Source organism: Agelaius tricolor, unplaced genomic scaffold, assembly GCF_023055355.1.
Source record: "Agelaius tricolor isolate 1412-34295 unplaced genomic scaffold, bAgeTri1.0.p SCAF_4, whole genome shotgun sequence".
Taxonomy (NCBI): domain Eukaryota; kingdom Metazoa; phylum Chordata; class Aves; order Passeriformes; family Icteridae; genus Agelaius; species Agelaius tricolor.
The window spans coordinates 4851006-4869944 of record NW_027269264.1 but is presented as its reverse complement, the minus strand read 5'-3'; the positions used below and the strand labels follow the sequence as shown (position 1 = coordinate 4869944).

The following is an 18939-nucleotide window of genomic DNA, read 5'->3' as shown; positions in this document are numbered from 1 at the left end:
TATCAGCAAGACACAGCATGGAGTGCCAGACACTGCAACTGAATTGGCAATGGCAGGGCAGTGCCTGGGATGGACAGTTTTTGCAGCATGCTGTCCTTTCTCTACCAATTGCTGCTCAGTCACCTGAATGTGGTGCAGGTGGCTACAGAGACTCAATGCCAGCTCCATGCCCATCATCACTACCAACTTCCAACATCTTTTTGTGACTGATGGTGCAGCCACCATTCATCTTTCCTCTCCTGTTCTGCTCCTGTTGTCTCTACAGCTGGCCATACATTTCACGTGGCCAAAAAAGCACTCTTGCACTCCAGGTAGCTGGCACTTATGCCAGAGAGACTGGAGCATGAAGGCATTGGGGTAATCACCTGTACTCCTTCAGATCTCATGGTAACAAGGGGTTGCTCCTGAACACTGGTGAGGGGAGAGAGGTAGTGCCCAAGGGATGCCTGCACCTGTCTGGTAACACTGTGGAACCCTAAATTACATGTATGAAGCACCACTCTCTCTCATTTGTGTGTATCAAAAAGTTCTCCCTGTCTATAAGAGGACTGCATGGGTGCCCTCTGTTATACACGCTTTACTAGCATTTTAATTGGATTCAGAACTGCTTACTCACTGCCCAGCTGCTGTGGGCCTCATGCCAGGCATGACAATCAGGCCCAAGGGAAAGACACCAATAAGAGCAATTTTGCCTCATATAGTAAGCAACAGTACCTACCTTCATTAAAAAGAATAATACGAACTTCATTACTAGTTTAATGAAACAAAGATACATGAGCCATGCAGATTTTCTCACAAAGACTTGCAAAAATGCATCTAAAATAAAATTTATGCCCAAACACTAAGTTTTCATGCAAGTTTCAGGGGTAATTGCTTTTTTTTGTTCGGGTTTATGCAAACCTGAGTCTATACCAACTTTTCTCTTCCCTCATATGCACCTTTACAAGGCCATACCTCGCACAATAATGTCACCAATGATACGTGGCATCACTGCCTCCTGCCTCAGTAAGCGATAAACTGAAAAGATCTGGACAACCCCCGGGCAGCAGTGATGAGCCTCAGCCTGTCAAATGGGAGTAGCAGGTGTCAAGTCAGTAGGCAAAACTCAGCATGCTTAATGCTGGCAACCTGTCCTGTCCAGATCCACATTGCTTCTCCCCCCATTGCAGCCCAAAAAGAAAACACAAAGAACAAATGGAGGCCTCACCAGAAGAAACCCTCTTCTGACCTGAGTGAGACATCTCTGATGACTGCAGTGTTAATGGGATGCTGCTGTTCAGAGGGGAAACAGTCAGAAGGAAGATGAACTTCTCCCAGATGGAATTAGAAGCATCTCAGGCCTATCGATTTTGGTTGTAACCTTTACTGTAAACAGTCCACAGGGGCCTCATCAGCCACCTGTTCAGTGATATTTGCATTGAAATATAGAGCCAACACAAATGAGAAAATGTCCACAGCTCCTTGCTAAAGCATCTGCTCTAGCAAGATGCATCTATCTGTGCATCACAGGTACAGGTTTTAGAGGAAGGGGCAATGCAGTGGCATTAGCTCTCTCACATGGCTCTGAAATAACAAATGCTCCATTTGTCATGATGTTGATGGTGGTGGTAGTGATATTATATCATGCAATATTTCACTTTCTAATAATTGCTCAGTTTTATACCAAAATCAGGCTTGCCAAAACTGGGAGGAAAGCCATCTGTGCCTGGAGGATGACTGCCAGAAACATTTGCAATTTTATTTTTGGGCTATAAACCTGCAGAATGGAACAAAGGTAATGCCTAAATAACTTCTTTCACTCAACACCCCCAATCATATAGAGCAATAGACCTAACTCTGGAACAGCTTGGTCAGTCATTACAAAGATGTCTTTCTTATTTTTAAAAGTCTCACTCATTTACGAGATAAAAATAGTTCTATTGATTATTTGCGGGACTTCAGCAAAACTCTGTCAAGATTCTGAATTGATTTGAGAGCTAAATGTAGCAATCACTGCCTTTTGAAAGGAGAGAACACCATCTCTAATATATACTTTGCTGTTTCATCTCGGCATGCTTAATAGAAAACAGCTACACTACCAGCAACACCATTACTCTCTCCAACATTCATTTTGCCTGGGAAATATCAGTGCCAGTCAACTGACCTTCTCTTCCCTCATCTGATAAATGGAATAAAAATTTTCTGGCTGCAGATGACCTGAAGACGTAATGGGAGAAAAATGTGTCCTTCCTTTGTTTTCTTCTCCTTTTGGACAGCAAAGGTAAAACACCAAGTTTGGTACATTTTCGCAACAACATTTACAAATGTCACCGATTAGAAGTTAGACATGGCCCAGTAGGCATTGTCTCAACTGCCACATGAACATTGCAAGGGCATGCAGAGATAGGACAAGGGGAAACAGCTTCAGACTAGGAGGGTGCTGGAATAAGTTGCCCAAAGAAATTGTGGAGGTTTCATTGCTGGAACTGCTCAGTGTCAGGCTGGATGGTCCTTTGAGCAACCTGGTCTAGCAGAAGGTGTCCTTGCAAGGGTGTTGAAAGTAGACAATCCTTAAGGCTCCTTCCAACTTAAACTTTCATGATATCCCCACGTTTAAAGCTTGGTGTAATCACAAATAAACTCTCCTTTGTTTTTTGTTAATGCAAGAAGCATCATGCACTTAAATATGAGCCCCAGCCGTATTCTTCAGGACATTTGTCCAATTCACTTGAAATTGAAGTGTCCATGTTTTAATGTGATGAAACAGAAGAAAATGCAAATCATCCAATTTAAGTCAGCTGTTAACCAGAGCACATTGCTTAGTTGTTGTGCAATTTGGCCAGTTCTGCCCCTAAATCCATTTACACAAAAATCAACTCATTAACCTGCCTTGGAGAGAAATAGCAAATCTTGTCAGCTTGTTTTTTCAAATGGCAACCAATCAGCTTTGTCATGAAGTGGTTTTACACTACATTAAACTAAATACCTACCAAAAACATGAATGAAATCTATTGTAGCACTTCAAATGCTTCAAAAACATTACCATTTATAATAACTCCAGCAGTGGACAACACACTGCCTGAAAGTGACAGCCACCACTGCAGAGTGCACCAATTGCTCCACACTGCAACAGTTTAGTCATGGCAGGAGAATTCAGGCCAAACCTCAGCATCATATTCTGGGAAGGGATGTTCAGCACAAGGACACAGTGTGGACAAGCAATTTGAGTTATGACAGGCAGAAAAAAAGGAAAGGTTTTTCCTCTGGAAACCTGGTAAAGTCTTCGAGAAAAATTATTTTTGAGCCTCAGATAAAAAAAAAAATTCAGATAAGAAAAGAATTTTCTATACGTATTTCTAATTTTAGCCCCTAATTTGTTTATGAATTAGTTATGTCAAGTTTTTCTATACCTTACAGAAAAGTATGAGAGAAAAGCATGAAATAGACTAGTACAAAAATGCAAAATGTCCAAAAATGAAGGATGTCCACAAAACAAATGTAGTCCCTAAGGGAAAATATTAAAAGAGCTGTGGATAGACACAGGTAGAAGGAAAAAACAGAAGACTCTGAGTACTAAGAAAACAAAAAAATTAACTGAGAACATTGCCTCTCAGCACCACCTCTGAAATGTCTCTCCTTCAGACAACCATCCACTTCTGTGTGTCCATACAGTGACAGATATTCACCCAAAGTTCAAAAGTTCACATCACAGAAAAGGTTTTCCTGTTAAAACTTTAGACCTATTTCATAGATCTCTATATTTCATGATTAGTTTTCATTGCCAATGTTTTTCACTGGTATTTTCAGAAGCTTTAAAAGAATAAAATAAATCTGAGACAGAAAATCTATGTAGTTTGCTTTTCCTCTGAGATGAGCACAATGCTTACAACAATCATACACTGTAGCACCTGCAGCTTGCTAATAATTGCTAGTTGCAAGTGGAGGACTCTGAGCTTTGTTCTGTCTAGATTCATGTCCAGTAAATTCCCAAATTTTAAATCACATAAAATCCAAGCATCTTTATGGAAAAGTTAATACTAGAAAGTACCTTATCCTCAAAAATGCCCTTTGAGTAAAGAGATCACCTCAATATGCCAACATGATATGTTTTCCACTTTCGTCTTCATTCTACCACTTCACAGTTATGAAGAAGATAGAAGACATAGCAAGAAGTCAACAGATCCTAAGAAATATACTATTTCCAGGATAGTGCTGAGACAAATGTACTGTATGTTAACCTGGGCATAAGGTTAATTACTGTAATTCACTGTATTTTAAGGGAAAATTCTAAATGCAGATATAATCAATAAACCTCTGAATATAAAAATCACAATTCCTGTAACTAATAGAATAGTTTGAGATCATTTTAATTACTGAGGGTCTATTATTCAGAGGAAACCTCAAATATCTGATGTGATTGCATGGGCAAACTTGAAATTGAGGTGGCATGCGTCAGGAAAAGCAAGAAAAGAGATTATAGTTAGAGTAAGCTGAGTCCCTGCACCACAGAAATACACTACTGACACACATTCACCCACATACTGAAGAATACAAGCATCCTTACACATTTGTTCACACCTGCTTCTTAGCGCAGCGTGAGGGAATTAGAGCAGCATAGAAAAGGAAGTCAAAGCAGCATTGACAAATGCCTGTAGTACAAGTTACAAAAGCAGTAGCTCTGTTATTATTTGCTTTGCTTCTTTGGACAAGCTATGGAGAAAAAGGTTCAGTGTAGCAAGAGAGAACAAGCCCACTGAGTATGACTGCCTGAATGGGGCATGATGGATGAGCTTCCTTGCAGATAGGAGAAGCCTCTAATCCATTCTTCGGCTCACTGCTAGAGCGAGGCAAAGTCATTCTCTTCTTCTCCGGGAAATAACCTCTGCCTTTTCGGTACCACGTGCAGGGTTTTGCAAAGGACAATCCAGACTGTCAGACACAGATGAGACTGCAGGCTGTTTCCAGGTCCCACACTAGGGCAGGCTCAGCTATGCAGCCCAAAGCCCTGAAGCAAGACAAAGATGTTTCTATATTGCTTGTGCTTCCTATGGCTATTTTAGGAATGATTGCATGCATTCAGGTTCCAACAACGAATAATGAGAGATACAGGAAGAGAAGTCATTTTCACTGCACCAGCGCTCGGCTAATGACTGAAACTGAAACTGCAACACTTCTAATACTCCAGATAATTTTCTGGAGCTGAAAAAACCTACTGTGTGTGCAACAGACAGATTTCTAGGATCACCCCAGCAATGAAATAACATCCATCAGTATCAGGATGGGAGGACCCTTGCTCTGGCATTGACTGATGAAAGTTTGACTCTAACCAAAATACCAAGGCTTTCTCAGACAACCAAGGACCTGTTCCCAAACCTCCTCCTCCCCCACACCCAGCACCTTCAGCCTGTAATGGTGGGTGACACAGGAAAAGCAATGATTCATTAGCTGACTGCATATAAGTGAATTTAGAAAAACTGCTTCATGAGTAGTAACACACAGTTAAGGGTTTTTAACAAGTCTGCCAGGTGGTTTTTTAACCCAAAGGAATCCTTCCTGGCTTGATCAACAGAACCGAAATTCCTGTGCAGAAACAAGGAGGATGACTGCATAGCTGATGAACCATTGCTGTTATTTCTTACTCTGCAGTTCTGCTGCTTATGTGATTTATATCAAGTACTGCAGAGAGGGTTTCCACTGACTGTAGGTTGGCCTCCATAATGTGGACATTGAACTGATCAGCTGCCAGGAGCTGATCTACAGCCAAGACCCAAGTTCCTGCCAGCATTTAGAAGGAAAAAATGCACAAAAAACATTAGCCCACAGAATCAAATTACCTTTGAATGAGACTTAAGGCTGTATGCACGGGCTGTGCTGAAGTCACTAGAAAAGTCTAAGGAGATCCTGGTAGGCATTGAGGTGCAATGTTCTCAGCTGGACTCAAAATTGTCTTCCCCACCATGCCCACAAGCATGACCTATGCCTTTCAGGCTGTGCTCCCCTGCACAGTTACAGAGCAGTGGCTCTCCAGCTCGCAGCACAGTCACACAGCACTTACAACTAAAGGGCATTGCCTTGTTTTTGTTTATGCCAGTGAAAGTGCTGACACTGACATCTGCTAGATTGTGGAGCACTGACTCCCACTGGACTTCAGAATGACCTGTAGCTGCTTTACAGCTTGTACCATCTGCATCAGTTCACGCATGTGGTTGCTTTACCTATTTATAAGCCTTCCAGTTATAGAGAATTACATATATTTAACACTTTTGCTTTCACATAAAGGTACACATACTTGCATGAGGACTCAGTTAAATTCTGCTAACTTTACATGGGTTTTGGGCAAAGTCTCCCATCTAATGTTAGGAAATGGAAATAATAACATCCAAATTCCCTGTGGAACTTGAGGTTATATTTAATCTTTTAAAAGAAGAAATTTTTCTTTTGGTTTGCATTCTTGCTCTCTTAAAGAAAGCAAAGGAGATAGTCTTGATCATGTTCTACTGTATTTCTTTTTGTTAACATTTTCCTGTGAGTAATCCAAAATATAATTATTTTTCTGTGGTGAACATCACTACACCAGCTTGAAGTATAAGAGATTCTTTGCACAAGTGCCCCTCTATTCAACATACACTTATGAAAAAGTCAATTTTGCAGTGTCTATGACCATACATATTCATAACTTCTTGTATCCTGAACATCATCAATAATGCCAAAAAGGTGTACTATGATAGCTCAATAATAATAGATTTTTGGGAAGTCTTCTCTCAACAACTTGCTGCAACAAAGAGATCTGAAGAATACATTTTCAGGCACTTCCTCTCTTCTGATGGAAAAATGTATCTTTGAAAAAAAGCACTTAACCTACAAAATCTTTTCTGGAAGCTCTGAAGGACCCTGTTAGCTGACACCTCAGATTTGTAAGCACCAGCTTTTCCAAGGCATCAGCCACAGAGGTACCTTGATGTGTCAGACCAGAGCTTCTAAATGCTTTGACAAAACTTTGAGAAAGGAGAAAGACCTTTACTTAGTTCACTTACCAGCAAGCTATACTTTCTGCATGTGAAGTCAGAAAAAGTCCTGCCACAGAACAAACTCTGAGAACATGCCAAAGAAAAGATATTTTAAAGACCCCAACACATGAATATTGAGTGTGTTCTCACATGTTCAATGCACAGAGGAAAAAAGATGTGAGTTTATTGATAATTTACTTCATTATATAGCAATGCCTACCATAACATCACGCCCCCTGTAGAGCAAGAAAACAATTTTTTTCTGTCAGAAAACTACCATGCCTTTTTTCCCCTGGGATCCTAAAAGTATTACTTACAGTCCCAGGCAGGCAGAATCAAGCTGCACAGATCTGCTTGGAGGAGCACATAGACAGGAGGGGCAACACAAACCTCTTGACTAGCAAGATGAAGTCACAAACTGCCAATGCTCCACAATAAAGTACTTTTACAATGAATGGGACTGGTTTGTGAGACTGAAAACTATGATGCCTCCACGATAAAGTCTGTGAAGAATGCTTGTATGCTTCCTTTCTGAATCTCAAGGAGCTCCCCACAATCTCTTCCCTTCTCAGCACTGACATGTGGGGTGTCTCTCTTTCTCGTAGAAGGACTTGGCTTTCCTCACACAGGAGCAGATTTGGCTTTCCTAATACAGGAACAGATTACTCTCCTTCTTCACACACACCCTTACATTCCCCAAAAGCTGAGAGCATTATTTCTGTTGCAGGCTCATGGGGACAGATTGTATCTTCCCTCCTTTTTTGGACAGCTTAAAGTAGATTGCTTGTGCTTCCCATAAATAAAAAACTAGCACTTTATGTTCAAAGGATGACTAAATTTGGAATATATCTTTTAATGTACATTTTAATTAAGCTGACTTGTGACTTAGTTTCTCTTAGCTGAATATTGGTAAGCACTGAAGGCAGTTATTATATTAAAAAAAAAAAACCAAACAAAAAAACCCCAACAGGATAGAGAGATGTGGTTGCTTTCTCACAGGTGCTGGACAATGAAGAAGATAGAGAGCAAACTCCTTCTTCCTGGAGTCTATCAGGCATATTCTTTCTTTTTCTTTCATGAAGGCAGATAAACTCCCATGCTCTTTCTCAGTCAGCAGAGCTGGGCACCCTCCTTTCCCTCCTGCCAAAGATAACTGTTCTACTCAACCTGGAACAAAGTGCCTTGCCCTGCTGTGTGTTCCCCAGGGGCAGGACACTGTCATCCAGAAGAATTTTGCCTGACTGGAAATGAAAATGAGGACAGAAATCTTTTCAGCACAACTTATACTTCAATCTCTTCTCTTGCTCTGCAGGCACAGAAATACACAAGGTCAAACATATTAGGACAAAAATTCTAAGCCATGCACCCCTTGTAGGGTCCTCCTGCCCAGTTCTCAAGTAGGATTAGACTGTGTGAACCCCCACATGCAAACTGAAAAAAACCTGTCATTTCCAATATGCTGCTTTCAAGGTATTTATAATGCAAACACAGACAAAAGGTATGCTGTCTTTTATGACAAGCCTGAAATAAAGCAGCTCTAATTAGCAAAACCAGATATGGCATCTGAGGTAGCACAGTTTGCAATGCAAGGATTAGAAAACTCTCCTTTGGGCTGTTTCAGCAGCAAGCCAACTTATGCCTTTCCTTCTTAGATTTTTTTTCTTTTTGACTCTGCAAATAGATCTGTCTATACAATTGATGGAGTAATTGATAATTTCCTACAATACCAATTTGATTATTGATTGCTACTTTGTCATTAACCCATCACACATCTACAGCCAAGCAATGTCCTGCATCAGCTGAACAAAACTGTGCACTAGATAGCCCGGTCAGTGTTGTAATTTCTATTGCTGGCTGGACCTTCCTATAAACTATAGGACTTTGAATTACTTTCTATCTGACCTTGTTGAAAAACTAAAGTTTTGGCTACAACCCATACAGCAAAATACTGCTTGGGACTAAAACAGTGCTACCAACAGAGAGAAAAAAGGAACACCATCAGCAGATATTACTGTACTGGAGCTCCTTTGTTATTCTTTCCTCAATTTGTGTTTTATTTAAAGAATGCTAGGTGCTGTGCAATTTTTATTAAAAAAGGCCTTGTCCTGAGAAGTTGTCCACATAGACAACACACATGTGTGTGGATAAAGGAGATTAAAAAAAAAATTACAGAAAAGCTGTTCACAATTGCAATTCTCCTGCTTCAAATTTCTTTGGCCCCATTTCTTCTCTAAGCAGTTACTAAACTGCAAAAATATTGACAGTGTTTCTACAGCATTACAGCATCCATAACTATCTTCCAACACCCCAAACTTCTCATATCAACAATTTGGGCTCAAATGAACGCATGCAAGTGCTGACCTCCAGCCCAGTACCAAGTCCTTAAAAACCAAATCATGCACACATGCACACAGATGGGATGCATTCCCCAAGATAGAGGAGCTGTTGCTTGCAGTTTTGGCGAGGACACAGCTCTGGAGCACAGTAGTGCACTTCAAGGGGCACAAACATGGTGATTCATCTCACTGAAAATATTCAATTCAAAATCATAAATTTTTTTTTTTTTAGTTTTTCCATCATTACCAACTGGTCTGTAAAAGAGACATTTTTTCTAGTTATATCTACAAAAGTCACACAAATAACAAAAGAGTTGTTGCTGAATCTTTTTCCTAATCAGCAAATTTTAGAAATACTGATTGGGAAACCTTGTGCAGGATCTGGGAACAGACTACAGAATTAACCCTTCAGTCCTGCTTCAATACCAGGAAGAATGATGCCCCACATATTTAAATTCTCTTATGAAATACTTCCATCATTCTGTCTAATCAATCAAGTTAAATTATGTTTGATTTCTAGACTCAAACATCTGGGTTTAAACAGAATAATCTAATCATCACAACAAATTCACATTTAAAAGGAAACTTCAATCACAACCTCTTGGACAAATGGAAGGTTTATTGTCCAGTTACCAGATTATACAACTAAAAGAATACAGTTTCACTCAACAGTAATTAAGTTTAAATTCCAGTGTAATGAGAAGGATGATAGCAAACATTACTTCTCAGAAAGAGAGAGAGAAAGAGAGTGAGAAAGAAGAAAGAAAGAGAAGGAAGGAAGGAAGGAAGGAAGGAAGGAAGGAAGGAAGGAAGGAAGGAAGGAAGGAAGGAAGGAAGGAAGGAAGGAAGGAAGGAAGGAAGGGAGAAAGAGAAAGAAAGAAAGAAAGAAAGAAAGAAAGAAAGAAAGAAAGAAAGAAAGAAAGAAAGAAAGAAAGAAAGAAAGAAAGAAAGAAAGAAAGAAAGAAAGAAAGAAAGAAAGAAAGAAAGAAAGAAAGAAAGACAAAAAATCAGTACTGAAGGAAGAGAGTGTAATAAACACCAGGGACAAAACAGAAGAACAAGAACAGCCATCTCAGCACATTACAGCTTTCTACTAAAGCCACAGCCAGATCCGGCACAATATAAATGGCAGCAGCAAATCCCTGGGGACTGCAGTGTTGTGTGAAGCTTCACGCAAAACACTTCACTGATGTCTCTTGGGGACCAGAGAAGGCTAAAGGTCCTTTTTTAGCTAACTACTCTCATCACCTCCTCCCAAACCAACACTTACCTTACTTCTTCTTCAAAAACAGCAGCAGATAAAAGCCTAACTATGCACTGCTTCAAGGATCTCGCCCTTGGTAAAGCTCTGGAAGTTTCATTTCTAGGTAGGAGTTACTAAAATTAAACTTTATAAAGCCTACTAGTCTGTATTTTTGGTATCTGAAAGCAATGAAGGCTCCTGAGAGACTAGCAGGTATCTCTGAAAAAAGGAAGAAACACCACCAGACCTCAGGCTTGCATTGCTTGTTGCTTACTCCTCCCCCTCCCCTTATTTTGCTGACAGCAAGATGGACAATACATGAAAATTTGATTCTCGGTAAGGCGAGTAATGCAAATTAGCTTAATGAAATAGATGACTTTGTGTATGTCCCTTTGATACTGATTAAGCTCAAGTATCCACTCAGCTAATGACTAAAGCAATACCATGAGAGCTCTTGTGGAGGTGTCATAGCTATACTTCTTTTTTTTCAGTAGCTCTTTACTCAGCATTTATTTCCACCTTAGATTGCCTTGTCCAGACCAGCCCCCAAAGTGCAGGCAGAAGCAGTAACAGCTTAAGACATGAGTGATGCAACATAAAAATCTGCAGTTACTTTACACAGCTTGGGCCTCAACATAAAAAGGAGATATGCCTTTGTGACTCCAGTTTTCAAGGCAGATTACCAGAGTGCTGCAAGGGGCTGCTTTGACTCTGTAATTATAGGCGTCTTAATAATGATCTGTTCAATGGCTGCCTACTGCTGGTGCCCAGACAGTTTAATCACTACGCATTCAGCTGTAGAGAACTAGCTATCCTTCCTGTCATTTGAAACATGGGACATGTTGTGTGAAGGAGGTGTAAATGAGCTCCCCCTGAACTAGCTGGCTAATATACTTTCACCATTTAAAGCCCAAATTATAAAATGCACCAGTAAAAGGGAGCATTTTGTAGCATTGCCTCTTGGTACAAAAAGATGCTTTACCTCTGCTGCACTAGATGAACAGTCACTCCTATCAAGCCCATACATATATTATTCATTGAGCACCAGCTGTGTGCTTGGCACTGTACAGACACAGAGAGATGTGCTCCTTACTCCTGGGAAGCTTTTACAGTCCAAAGTAGTGGAGTTTGGCATTCATTCTGCCTGTAGAAATCCCATTGACTTCACTATGGGGAGCAGTTGCAGAAGCAGGTATTACGGCATTTGTAAGAGCCAGTGTAGTATCAACTGATAGGTACAGTGAGAGATAACATTCAAGCTGTGCTCCTACAGGAGCTGTGTTTTAGGCCCTGAGGAAACTGACTGTGAAGACTGACACAGAGGGCTTGGAATGTACTCGAACACATTATGTAAATGCAAAAAGATGATGCAGTGTCCCAAAACTCCTTTGTACTGATGCTGGCTGTGTCTCCTCACACCCTGCTGCTGTGTGGTTGCTGCCTTAGTATTTTCTCATATTATAATGCCTTCAAGGCAATCCTGATCCAGTAACATCCAAGGGTGGAAGAAACAATACCCTATATCTCCAGTGCCAGGGATTTGTAAGGACTCCTAGCCAAACATTAGAAGCAGGCCCAGTGTGAGTGAGAATGAGGCATGAATCACTACAACAACATCCAAAACATATTTTACACTTGAGATGAAATCCTACTCTCAGTTTTGTACAAAGATTCCCCACACTGAAGAATAGAAGTGGCTCAAAGTACAGTTCTGTTTACATGTGGTGGATAGAAGAACACAAAAAAGGAAAGGAGGAGAGCAAGAGCAAAGTGGGGGGAAAAAGGAAGCAGATCTGAGTACAGGCACTGAGAAGAAGAGAACAAAGACTGAGAGAATTAGAATCAGGAAGTTCAGGCAGGTGGAGCAGGTTAAGGAGGAAGAGCTGTTATGGAATCTGGGCATGGAGGGAGATAAATGATTAGCAAGTGGAAGAAAGCAAAAAAATATGAAGATGAGAAGCATCTTTCAAAATTAATATAGCTATAAAAAGATTGTGAGGTAAAAGGACCTCATTCATGTCCCTGTAAAGGGATCTCTAGAAATGAAAGCATGCAATTATTGGCAAAGGGAGAAAAAAAGAAGATTCAGAGGATTCCTAAGCAAATGGAAATAAGAAAAGGACAACAGCTGGATGGAAGGAATAAAAGAAGTAAGAAAACACATTGTTAAGGCTGTTGCTGCATTTCACACTCCTTTTCATTTGCAGTCTGTGCTTGGAAATTTAGTCTCTAAGGTGTGTAATATTTTTGTTTCTTTATTAACACCACTTTTAAACTCATTAAAGTATTCAGAAAGAGAAAAGGACAGAAGGAAGTCTCTTCTGTATCAACTGATGCCATGTGGCATAGGAGGGGATGATATTGCCCTCCCAGTAGTTGGCCCAGAGGAAGGAGGCAGATATGGATACGGTGGCTACATCAAAACACAGGTTCATGGTTTGCATTTTGTATCTCACTACAGGAAAAAAGACAACTCCTCAATGCTTCTGTCGGCATCTCACTGAACACAAGCCATCTAAATACATTAAAACACATTAAAAACTTTCTTAAATGCACTCTTGAGTCCAGCTTATCTGACATTCAGGGTCAGTAATCACTGTATTTGTCTCAGAGATGCAATTTAATTGCAAAGGAAAGGGAAAGTAGCATTTAGTTCATGGGTGAGAAGACATCATCCACCAAACAACAATATCAGTCTTGTGAGATCTGCACTGGAAAACCTGGAAACTTACTGAGCCAAGGGAATTTTGCTTATGCATAAGAACTGTCCTTATGCTTCAGAGATGAAGGATTTGGTGTCTGGGCCCAGCTCCCTGTGCATATCCATGTGTGCCTTGATTTATATAGTAATCCTGTCTGTTGCCTGTAGCACTGGCACTTGCTATAAAAACACAGGAAAACATCCTCTTCTAGAGCACTATCATATTCCTCAGTCAGCAGCTTCCTTGGAGTGGACTGACAAATGGCCCACAAGGAGAAGAAAAGAATTCTCAAGGTACAATAAGCCTCAAGGTCCAATAGAAGAACAAAATGTGAAGAACAGAAGTAGGGGAGAAGGACAGGCAGAGTGAAGGGAACTCACAAGAAATAAGAGAGACTGGATATATATAGAGAGCCCAACACAATATGTACCTAACCTGCCTCATGAGAATGGGATAGATGGATCTAACTGGAAGTGAGCTCTATTTTCATACAGCTGCAAAGAAGCATGCTTCCCATGAAACCATTATAAAACCCTCATCTTCAGGGTTGATTTAAAAATTGTAACTCAGCTGTTGCAATTTGTATCGGATTTGAATTTGGCAATCTCAGACATTAAATCAGTTCCAACTGAGAAGGGGACTTACAATGCTCCATTTTACAGCCTGAAATTGTACTTTCAAGGGTTTAAAATATTTTCTACACTGCTACAGACTGATAAAAAATATGAAGGTTATTTTTAAAATGACAGTTCAGTTTAGTTGTCAATAGAGTCCCTAGAAAGATTAAAAATATCCATATAGAAATACAGAAAATTCAAAATTTTTATTCTCAAAAACAAAATAACTCCTTGACCCCCCTGGTCTGGCTGTTAAGAATTTGAGTCCTGATCCTTATGTCTTTAAAAAGCCAGTTAGCCACATGCCCTTTGACTCACTGAAACCACTCTTTCACCTGCTTGCTTGATTTCAGGAGAGGCCTTAGAAAATTACTATCTTGCAGACTGAGCTAAGTCAATCCAAAATTCACAAGTTACTGGGAGATGATAACCACCTATACACAGACAATGTGATCACACAAGCTTTGTTTCTTTAGGATGTCAGGCTAAAAATACAGCCTTTTGCATTAATTACTAAGAATTTTAGCTCTGCACTACAGTGGGAATTGTACCCTTAGCTACACAGAGACAAATTTAGGGATGAAGGACGAATGAGGCTGAGCTTATCTCTGACCCCATCTCTTGTGGATTTCAGTTCCTTGACCCTGTCTTGACACAGTTGTTTGTGCTTAATTTGAAACAGTTGAATTTCCTGTAACTCATAAGTAAACAGAGCACCCTCTCCACTAGCATGTCGATCCCAGCTTAGCTGCCTTTAAATAGATGAGGCTGACCAGATACTGGCCATCAGCTCAGCAAAGAAAGAGCCATTGTGTGAGAGAGCCACACACCCTGCCAGTGAGAACATCCTGCTGTTCTGCCAGTGAGCCAGACAGTACATTGCCCATTGCTGCCTCACTGCCAGCTTTGAGGAGGTGGTTTTGGAAGGCAAGAAATATGGACCTTCATCATGTTGGGAAAAGAGTCATAATGCAAGAATCACAGAAGAGATGCTGGTGAGTAGACAAAAATTTGTTATGTATTTATGTGTATTGTAATGGGAAAGGTACAGGCAGAGAAAATATCTCAGCTCTCCACACAGGGATCTGGCAGATCCCCAAGCCCAGTTTCTCCTGAAAAGCTCACTGTGTCAGTGTTTCCTGCAGGTACTACTTCAGTGTCGACAGCAAGATGTTCTCAGCAGCAGAATAACAGCTGCACAATAGGAGCAGCAACTGAATGGTTGAACAGCTCTTTTTACAGGCATGGTGTGATAAAAACCTGGTGTTCTTTTGTGCTTCACAAAGCCCCTACTTTGCTGACTCCAAGTTCAAATCTCACGGGCTATTAGGAGAAGGAAGAAGGACAATGCATTAACATGCATGGTAGAAAAGAATGTGCTCTATTCTGGAAGACAAGCCTGCACTAGAAGCTGTGTTGTGTCCTAAATACCGAGGCAGAAGCTGCTTTCATGTCAATTAAAAGGTATATATTTTGGCATGCAAGATTTAGTCGCAGTGTAACTCAAGCCTGATTTTCATAATGGGGTGCTAAGTGGCATGTTTTACCAGTGCTCCCCAACAGGACATGCAAAGCTGTCACCAACTGATGGTCTTGCAGCTTATTTATTAAAGGCTGGGAAATGTGTGATTTATATCTGTTCCAAATTTTTTCTCTCCAAAGAATAAATCATAGCCAAATAACTGATAGGTGAAATTCTCTTAAAATTGCTGAATTAAACCCTGTGTTAGCAGACAGATAAGCCACTGCTGACTAATTAGAACTGCCCTTGAGGAACAAGAAGCAGAACAAAATAAAGTATCAGAAGAAAAATGCAGAACAGGAACTGGAGAGGCTCTTCAAAGTGGAGAGTTAGTACCAAAAAGAGATACCAAATCTCCAAAGTTTCAAAGTTTTTGTGGGGTTTATTTTGTTGTTTGTTTTTTGACTGTTTTGTTGTTGTTTGGTTGGTTTTTGTTTTTCTTTTGTTTTATTTGTTTTGTTTTGTTTTGTGGGGTATTTTTTGGCTGGTGGGAAGGGAGTTTTTTAACATTCTCCTCTTAACATTCAAAGCCAACTTTTACCAGGAGAGAGATGCCAGACAAACGTGCCGAATTAAGGCTGAGCAATACATGGGAGATTCACTGGTAGCTGCCAGACCACCAGTATATTAGCTCATCTTTGGCTCCCCCTTCCCAATCTCACTTAAGAATATTTACAACTTCACTGAGAATTCCAGGATTGCACAAGACCTCTGTTTATATATTTGCAAATCAGTGTTGCAATGTAGTACCTGCTTCACAAGGAAGTTATGAGCTCCATTAATTCCTGTAATGTACTTCAAGATAATCAAATAAAGGATGCTAGGCAAGAGTATGATAATGTTATTGTGCCTTGGGAATCCTCTCTTTTCCTAGTTGGCACAATTCTACATTTTGCCTGCTTAATTTTAATCTCTCTTAGCCCTTGGGCCACAGTTTAGTACTCTGCCTCTAAATTGAGGCCAAAAACCACTTTGCAAATATATTTCTACTAGCAAAGTTGAGTCAGTGTCAAAGTTTTGAGTGTAAACTACAGGAATTGAAATATGCCATACTGACAGTAACATAAAAATTCAGTTCCCTCATCTCTGCTGCAAAAACGCTTTACAGCACTCTCTAAAAGATGACAAAGTGCTTGAAGGTCAAGAATTGCTTTTGTGCCATATGGACTGAAGGCTGAACATCCCTGTGAACACTTGCAGAGATCTGGGGGTGGGGGCAGCTGCAGGTGGAGGCTGTAGTGAGAAAAATCCCAGCAGTAAAGGAAAGCTTGAATTACATGCCAGCCCTGGTGAAGCAAACTACTAATAACTGAAATTACCTGAGTTTAACAATCATGAAGCTGTTGGAAGTGAAACCAAACGATGCAGTCCTTTTGTCTATCAGTCTTACAAAAGGAGGTGTCCATTTTGAGAAGAAAAAAAACGATTGTAGAGAGATTTAATTTGAATGCTAAAATGATCTGAGTAGTCATTTGTATGATCATATATAGTATGTTCACTTAAATCATGCAACACATATACTATACAAATATATATACTAAAAATATAGTTTAAGTAACTGCCAGAAAGGAGATTGCCATGGACACAGGAAAGGGTTAATTATTATAGACTGAAAATGATAATCCACCCACATAACTTTAGTCTTCCACTTAACAAATTATTGTTGTTACAAGTTCAAACACTAGTAATTCTAACACACTTGCTACCATCTTACACGTGGCTGGATATCTAGGACAGGAAAAGCTCTAAATTCTGTAAGCCTAAAGAAGATTGAATTATTGACAGGGGAATTCTCCTGTGTAGCTGTGTCACACCCTTGTTTACATGGTGGGTTTTTTGGTTTTGGGGGGGGTTGTTGGGTTTTTCTTGTTTGTTTGTTTGTTTGGCATTCTTTTTGTTTGTTTGTTTGTTTTTCTTTTTGTGACCTCTTTTACAAAATTAGTGCTCTCTTATTTCAGGAGTTATTTCGCTTTTCCAGGTTTCATAAAATCCCTGCACTCTCAAAGAGAGCATTCAAAAATATGTAACAAACCCTACTCTGGTAGAATGCAGAAAAATGCCACCTGCTTTTGGTGGCCCAGAGACTCAAAGGACAATCTCAGTCCTCACTGACATTTATTCACTGACACGGTGCTCCTTTCTGAAACAAAGGACTTTAAGCTTCAGTTTACCAAAAACAGAGCAGCCTACAAGTCCCAGCAAAGGATACCATGCCAGCAATAGTGAAAACCGTGTAGGAATTCTCTCTGTTTAATTTTGCTCCTCTGCAGCAAAATTCTGCATTAGGTTCTTCCCACTGAAGCAAAAGATTCTTTCCCGACTGCCACCAGATTGATTAGTACTAAACAATGGTATTGGCTTCAGTGGTATAATTCCTGACTTCCTCTGCTGTGAGAATGAAACAAGTAACATGCCTTTTACTAGAATTCAATGGATAGCTCAGCTCCATGGTTCCCATTAGAAACCATATATTTTTAGCCTTTTCAGTGCTTAACAACATGGTGTTTTGCTAAGCCAGCTGTGGCCTTTACCCCTGAAATAATAAATAATATATTTAATGCATATTGTCTATTAGCCTGCACATTCCAACTTATTTATGTTTTTTCTCTTTGCCTAATGAATTGAAATGCCTGATTTTAAAATGGCTAAGGAGAACATGTAAGCTCAAGAACGAAGAATTCTTTTTTTCAAGAGTCACATTCATGAAGGTTTTGACATTTCCCATATCAAAAAACTTTCAGAATACCTTAATTTCACTGTGGTTTTTTTTCCTGACAGGATTTGTGCTTCATTCTTTGTTTCTTAAAAAGCTCAGTTGTCCAGTTAAAAGGCTCCCTTCTCAAGACTTTCTGCACTCACATTTGTTGACTCAACTCGTGATGAATAATCAACATGTTAAAACAAGCTGATAAATCTGAGTTTCCATAGATCCCAGCACTGTGACTAGAGACTTGTTCAAGCCAATGTGACACTTTTATTTATTTGAAGATTATAAAAAGTTGTGCAGCTGAAATAAGGGGAAAAACATATGCCTTCACCTTTTAGCAAAAAGTTCTTTTGAAGGCAATGAAGGTGATGACAGGTTTGAAAGAGTGCCAGCTGTGACTGGCGCAACTTTAGAGTATGAGAGGGTCTGCTTGTTATTTTTTTTCTGGCCAGACCTGAGCAACTGTATCTTGGAAACACTCCTTGTTAATGTACTGAAACAACCCCTGTCACTAGGGATTCCAGCTGGACTGTTTCTGGGATCCACTTGCAAGCTGATCCTGAGACATCAAAGGTCATCAGATTCTTCCAGTTTTTCTCATCCTCCTTTTCTCCTTCTCTTTTGAGAATTTGATTTCAATCAAAGGGTTACCTTCATCTCTGGTTTCACCTTTGTCCATCATTAAAATCAACAGAAGAAACTGCAGGCTATATACATACCAGAGTTAATAGAGAAATGTTTAAACTACTGCAGGCTTTCCAAACCAGGAAATAGTACGTACTGCTCTTAGCTACACACAACTGATGTGAGCACTGGCACTTCTGAA

The 18939-nt window shown here is 40.0% G+C and overlaps 1 protein-coding gene across 6 annotated transcripts in view; it reads right to left on the bottom strand.

Moving 5' to 3' along the window:
* SEMA6A (semaphorin 6A) overlaps window positions 1-18939 on the bottom strand; it is a 118069-nt gene that overhangs the window by 72993 nt on the left and 26137 nt on the right. The window lies entirely within an intron of this gene.